At 42.9% G+C, this 7,496-nt stretch overlaps 1 pseudogene; it reads right to left on the bottom strand.

The window, feature by feature from the left end:
- Positions 1–5,310: 5,310 nt before the first annotated feature.
- Positions 5,311–6,257, bottom strand: LOC148162693 (heterogeneous nuclear ribonucleoprotein A1 pseudogene; annotated as a pseudogene).
- Positions 6,258–7,496: the final 1,239 nt, after the last annotated feature.

The following is a 7,496-nucleotide window of genomic DNA, read 5'->3' as shown; positions in this document are numbered from 1 at the left end:
TGAAGTCAGGTGCCCTAGCCCCAGTTTAATAATTTGCTGGAATGGTTCACAAAACTCATGGAAACATTTACTTACATTTACCCATTTATTATAAAGTGTATGATAAAGGATTCAGGTGAACAGCCAAATGAAGAGGTACACAGGACAAAGTCCAGAAGGGTTTTGAGCACAGGAGTGTCTGTCCCCATGGAGCTGGGGGTATGCCCACCTCCTGGCACATGAATGTATTCATCAAATTGGGAGCTCTCTCAACCCCATAGCTGAGGGATTTTTATGGAAACTTCATGTAGGCAAGATGGACTATTAACTCAATCTCCAGCCCCTCTCCTCTCCCCAGAGGATGGAGCATGGAGCTGAAAGTTTTCAGCTTCTAATCATGGCTTGGTCTTTCTGGTACCAGCCCTCACTGTGAAGCTACCCAGGAGCCCACCAAGAGTCTGCTTATGAGAGCAAAAGATGCTCCTATCATCCAGGAAATTCCAAGGGATTTAGGAGCTCTTGTCTGTAAGATGCTTCTATCACCCCCATTACTCAGGAAATTATAAGGTCGGCTCTCTGTCAAGAACTGAGAGCAGAGACCAGATATATATTTCTTATTATGTCACAGCCTCCTGAATAAATACTTGCTGAGGCAGACTCCCATGACTCAGTGCCTGACACTGTGGGAGGCACCTGTGGTACCACCTGTGTCCTGGGGGCCACACAGAGCAGTGGTCAATGTCATAGCCTCTGGAGCCTTGACTGCCCAGGGTTCAAAGTCTCAAGGTCACCATGTAGTACTTGTGTGATGTTAGGCAAGTTATGTAATACTCTCTGTCTTGCTTTCCTCATTTATAAAATAAAGTAGTAGTCCCATCTCATAGGGTTGTTGTGAATGTTAAATGAAATCTCTCATGAAAAACACAATAATGTCTGGCACTTAGTAAGCTGTTAATATAATTACCATTGTTATCTTAACCAACAACACTACCCTTTCCATAGCTCTCCAATTCAGAAATCTTGAAGTTGATCTAAATGCCTCTCTCTCCTCCTGAAAGCCTCATAACCAAGTCTGGTCAAGCTTGTCCTCTCAATATCTCTCAAGTTTGTCCAGTGCTCTCCATACTCTGCCACTAGCTGAGCTCCCTGCTGGATTACTGTGACAGCCACCTAACTGGCCTTTTCACCTCCAGGAGTGTCCTCTAATTGTCTGTTTCCTACATTGCAGCCTAGATGAGCTTTCTGAAAAGCAGATGTCTTTATGCCACATGCTTACCTAAACCTGCTCAGAGACACCCTGTTTTTCTCAGGAGAAAATACAGGCCTCTGCCTTTGGCATGAAGGACCCTACAAAACCCCTCCATGACCTGACTGACATCTCCCAGTCCCTCAGCCTGACCTCTACTTGTTCTGCCTTGCACAATACATCCAGTCTTGTTAAACTACCTTTAGCTTCTGGCACACACCACATGGTTTCACACATTTGTGCCTTTGCTCATTTTGGTTGTGCTACCTGAAATACCTCTTCCATCTTTCTTCATTTGGATACAATTTATTTTATTTTCTAAATTCAGTTCAGATGTCTCCTCCTCCAGGAATCTTTCTTGGATGCCCAGGCTCAGCCTAGTGATCCTCTACTTTATTCCTGTGGCACCTTGTATACTCCAAAATCTGTGCTGCAGAGATATTTACTGTCACCTTGTCAGGCCCAGGAAGCTCTGCATGGCCCTCAGAGGTCAGTGACAGCTAAGGGGCCTGCAGTAGACAAACAGACTATGGGCTGGGGCTGGACTGGAGAGGAACATGAGAAACCCAGATTAGGCTTGTCTCTGCCTGCTGAGCTCAGTGTTTATTGTTCTAGACTCAGTGTTTGGAAATGTCAGGCTCAGGCTGACTTTTCACTCCTCTGGCTTCACCACAGGGTTCAGAAAGGCACTGTGCCCACAGAGGAGGTTTTGGAAGAGCTTCCTCTCTCTGGCTGTCTCTGCAGTTTTGGGATACCACAAATCATTTGTGTTTCTGGTTTCTGAACGTTTCTGTGGAGCCATCCGGAGGGGAAGTTCAGTGTCTGATTGACAAGGCTGTTGGGGCAGAAGGAGGGTCATGGGTGCCCTGAATGCCCTGGCAGCATCTAGGCTGGCTGGCCAGCTAGTCCACTAGAGGGAACAGGCTTGCCCTATGTCAGGGGTGGCTGTGGCCTTTTGTCTTGGTGTTTCCCACAACTAGTGGGAATTTTCTCATTTGGGGCTTTAGGTCAGAACCTTGAATTTTGGTACTATTGTTCCTTACTCATTTTTTCCCCTAAGAATGTTTATTCGGAGTCTGTATGTGGGGAGGTAATGGGGAGATAAAGGACGGTCCTTTCCCCAGGAGTTTGTAGTTCAGTTGAGAAGAGAAATAGAAAAATAGTGATGAGAGGCCACTGCTCTAACAGAGCTAGTACAGGTTTCCTTGAGAGCACAGAGGAGAGAATGATGGACTCTGCTTGTCAAGAGACATGGGTGACCTTGACCATATCCTCAGGTAGGAGCAGGAATTCCGTAGGTGACCACACCCTCTCTGGTGCTGAGCACCCCGCTCATTACTGACGCTCAGTAAGAAACAGCTCTCCACTCCCACTGCTTCTAGACTCCAGTAACACTCAGCAATACTCATGAGGTGGAATTTCTCCATCCTCAGTAAAGACTGGGATAGTAGCCAGAGCTGCCAGGACAGATAGACTGATATAAAAGCTATGTTTGTGCCTCTTGACCCCCAAAGGTGTAGGAAGCCAGCAGGGCAGGAGATAAAGGGAGCCTGACATCCTTAAACCCCTTGCAGCACAGTGGAGTTGCTCTGTGAGTGGTGAGATGCACACGCACAGAGTCGAAGCTGTGGCTGCACACAGGCTCTGTCAGAAGGAGCTGGAGAAGCCAGCCCGGGCTGTAATTAACAGGACCTGTAATTGTGGCATAAATAAGCACCCAGGCACTGACAACTATTGTTATTGAAATGTCATGTTTTGAATGCAAAAATACAGTCAAAATGTAGAGAAGCTGGGTGATATTAACGTATGCAAATAGGCTTTAATTAAAGCTCAGCAACCACTGGCTTAAAGTAAAGGGCTTGATTTAAATACTTAGGCAAATGTAATGGCTTCTATGACAGGTGACAAAAATGGTAAATGACACTGCAAACATCCCCAGGAAATATACACGCCCAGACCTCCCTGTGTGTGTGACAATGACTGAAGAAAACCAGTTCGCAGAGTGGGGATTCTCTAAGTTGATCTCTGGGACAGTCAGGGTTTGAGGGATGAGTATCCAGGCCTTCAGAAGGCTGGTCCAAGGGAGTATGAAAGAGGCACTGACAACGCTTGACTGAGATAATCTGTTGACCTGCTGTCTCCACCAGGAGATCTTCAGCCATCTGAGGGTAGCAGTCATGCTGCTTCACCTCACTGATTCATCTCTATTCTTGTGCCCTAGTCCTGTGCCCCGCACGGGGTAGCGTTCAATATGTAGTTGTTGAGAGGAAATTCTCTGTATTTTTACCCCTGGAAATTTGACAACCACTGGTGGATCTCAAGGTCCGTGATCTCTTTGGCACCTTGGCAACTCTGGCTTCTTAGATGCACAGCCAGTCTCAAATATCCCTCTCTCTTCTCTGGCTGGAATCCCAGGAGTCTGCCTTCTCAGTAAGGAGAATGCATCAGTGCTGTGCCTTCCTGTGGAGTATGTGTGCTCATTTGTGGATGCCTTAATGATATAGATCAGTAAAAGAAGATCTTGAGGGGCCTGGGTCCTTACTATGACATTCAGTATCAGAAAATTAAAGTATACTTACGGAAATAAAAATTATTACTTTTTAGTGAGCAGGAATTATTTCAATGAGGGCAGAAGGGGTTAGTTCCAATAAATAAATGTTTAGAGTTGATAGAAGATGTGTAAATAGGGCCTCAATCTATAAAATTTGCCAATTCATAATGCTAAAGACATAAATACGTAGTGATATTATAAGAAAAAATATATAGTAATTTTGTGTCAGATTCAGAGTAGAATAAAAGAAACCCATCTTTTATTGGGGAAGATACATCCTTAATCTTTTGTGATCACACCTTTCTGTTGGTACTTTTCTCAAAGACAAAAGATATAGGGTTAAATGAATAGTGGCCTTGAACCATTGTTAATGAATTTAGTTAGTTGTTAGTGGTCACTGTTAATGGTCATTAGCAGACAGTTTATATTATTTGTTGGTTACTTCTTATTCACTAGGCATTTAACTGATTCCACTTCATTTTATCTGCATAATCGTCCCTATATGGTAGATATTATTCTCCTGCAACTGATAAATTATGGATCATAAAATTAAGTGATTTTCCAAATTGTATAGTTAGTGAGTATTAGATAGGTTAAAAAAAATCCAACCTGACAATCTCTGTCTTTTAACTGGTGTGGTTAGATTACTCATACTTAATACAGTTGTTGATGTGCTTGGATTTAGTTCTACCATTATTCATTTTCTGTCTGTCCCTTCTATTTTTGATTCCCTTGTTACCTGTTCAGTTATTTTTGAATTATTTTATTTTTTTTTTGTATTTCATTTCGACTTATCAGTTTTTTGACTATTTTCTTTGTGTTATTTTTTTAGTAGATTGCTCTAAGGATTACAATATATGTACTTAACTATCCACAGTCTAGTTGAAGTTAATATTTTACCACTTCAAGTAGAATGGAGAAACACTAGAAACACATAGGTCTCTATTCTCCCCCTTTATGTTACAGTTGTGTATATATCACCTCTGCATATATTGAAAACCCCATCAAACAATGTTACAGTTTTTACTTTCAACTGACACACCTACTTTAAAGTCCTCAGGAGGAAAAGAAAAAGTCTTTTATATTCAGATATTTACCATTTCAGTTGCTTTTCCTTATTTCCTGAAGATCCAAGTTTTTCTCTGTTAACATTTCCTTTTATAACTTTGACAATTCTTTTATAGCAGGTCTGCTGGTTATGAATTTTCTTAGTTTTCTTTCATCTGAGAATGTTTTTATTTTACCTTCATTTATTTATTTTTATTTATTTTTTTTTAAAAAGACACATTTATTCAGCGTCATGATCAGACTATTACATTTAGCAATCAACAGCATGGGTGCAAAAAAAAAAAAAATCTACATTAAAACCCTTTGTTGGAATGCTTTACACTTTCCACAGAACAGAAACTAAAATAACCTGTTATACAATTAGTCACAAATACAGTCCTCGAGTTTTTTGCCCATACACACGAGTATTGTCTAAAACATGTCTTCTTTGTAGCCGCTAGGCCCTGCCACCACGGTGCTTGGCCGAGTTCACAAATCTGTTGTAACCTGTAGCTTCCCTGTCACTTCTCTGGCTCTCCTCTCCTGCTAAGCTTTGTTTCCTGGCAGTGATTAGAACCTTCTGCCACTGCCATAGCTACTGCTGCTGCTGGAACCACCATAGCCACCTTGGTTTCGTGGTTTGGCAAAGTATTGGCCTCCACCACCAAAGGGGCCAGAGCTTCTGCCTCCAAAATTTCCTCCTTTCATGGGTCCAAAATTTGAGGATTGATTGTTGTAATTGCCAAAATCATTAGAGCTTCCGCCACCTCCAGAGTTGCTTCCATCATGACCAAATCCGTTATAGCCAACCCCACGGCCACCATAGCCACCACCGCCTCGACTGCCACCAAAGCCACCTCAACCGCCACCAAAGCCACCTCGACCACTGAAGTTCCCTCCACGACCAAAGGTGTCATTCCCACCAAAACCACCTCCACGACCAGCACCAAAGCTTCCAGAACCACTTCGACCTCTTTGGCTGGATGAAGCCCTAGCCATCTCTTGCTCAGATAGGGCTTTCCTTACTTCACAGTTGTGGCCATTCACAGTATGGTATTTTTGAATGACAATCTTGTCTACAGAGTCATGGTCATCAAATGTTACAAAAGCAAAACCTCTCCTTTTGCCACTGCCTCGGTCAGTCATGATCTCGATCACTTCAATTTTCCCATACTGTTCAAAATAATCTCTTAGGTGATGTTCTTCCGTGTCTTCTTTAATGCCACCAACAAAAATCTTTTTCACAGTTAAGTGGGCACCAGGTCTTTGAGAATCTTCTCTTGAGACAGCCCTCTTTGGTTCCACAACTCTTCCATCCACCTTGTGTGGCCTTGCGTTCATGGCTGCATCCACCTCCTCCACAGTGGCATACGTGACAAACCCAAAACCTCTAGAGCGCTTGGTGTTTGGATCTCTCATTACCACACAGTCCGTAAGCGTTCCACATTGCTCAAAATGGCCCCTCAGACTCTCATCGGTTGTTTCAAAGCTCAAACCTCCGATGAAGAGCTTCCGCAGCTGTTCAGGCTCTTTGGGAGACTCTGACTTAGATATGACGGCGGTGGGAGGGGAGACTTAAACGATGCTTACTCTGCGGTGTCCACGGGCAGAAACTTTTACCTTCATTTATAAAGAAAGTTTTTGCTAGATATAGACTTGCTGAGCTGCTTGCACCTGTAAATTTATATCTTTCACCAAATTTGGAAAGTTTTTAGTCATTATTTCTTCAAAGACTCTTTCTCTTCTCCTCAGGGGACATAAATGACCTTTTCATGTCATCCCAAGTCCCCAGGGCTCTGTTGGTTTGCTGGTTTGTTTTCATTTTACTTTGTTTCTCAGATTGTAAAATTTCTGTTGGTTTACCTTCAAGCTCTATTGAGGCCACCCAGTAACCATTTTTAAAAACTTCAGATGTTTGATTTTTCAGATCTAAAATTTCCAGTTGGTCCTTTTTTATTATTTCTGTTGCTCTGCTGAGAACTTTCTTTCCACTCTTTTTGGGTGTGTTTACCTTTACCTCTATCTCACGCAAGAGAGTTCTGTTAGTTCCTTTAAAGTCTTTAAAGTGCCTATCTGATAATTCCAACACCTGGATCAGTTCTTGGTTAGCCCCTGATGATTGTCTTTTGTCTTGAGATTTGGTCACATTTTCGTGCTTCTTTGTCTGTCAAGTGATTTTAGATTGCATCCTGGATTGTATAAATGCTATGTTGTGCCTCGCTTGCATCCTGTTAAAATGCTGTAGAGACTGCTGATTTTTTAAATTTTGTTTTCCTCTGGTTTAGTCAGGATCAGACTGTAAATTTTGTCTTCCTTTCTGTGGGTAGTGGGTTCACAGCTCATTTCTCAGCCCTTGCTGTACTGTCCCATGCATCCACAGCTTAGAGTTGACCCTGGGACTTGTGTGGGTTCCTACACAGAATTAAGAGATTTTCTTCTCCAACTCTCTCCTGTGTATTATTTCCCTCACCCTGTCCACCTCCGAGATCCCCTTTTCCCTATTCCACTGGCCAGAAAAAGTGTTTCAATCCGAGTTTTAGCTGCAAGTGCCAGCAATGGGTCATGGCCCCATGTGTGAGCCTTGCCCCATTGTGTGACCATCCTAGGGCGTTGCTTTGTGAGGAAAGGGAAAGAAAGCCCCAGGAAATCATCCTATATTGTTTGCATCTCCAG

Source organism: Eumetopias jubatus, unplaced genomic scaffold (genome assembly GCF_037043125.1).
Source record: "Eumetopias jubatus isolate StellerSeaLion01/CBP00866 unplaced genomic scaffold, mEumJub1_p1.0 scaffold_13, whole genome shotgun sequence".
Classification (NCBI taxonomy): Eukaryota; Metazoa; Chordata; class Mammalia; order Carnivora; family Otariidae; genus Eumetopias; species Eumetopias jubatus.
Note: the sequence above shows the minus strand (reverse complement) of the source record. Positions and strands in the feature narration are given on the sequence as shown.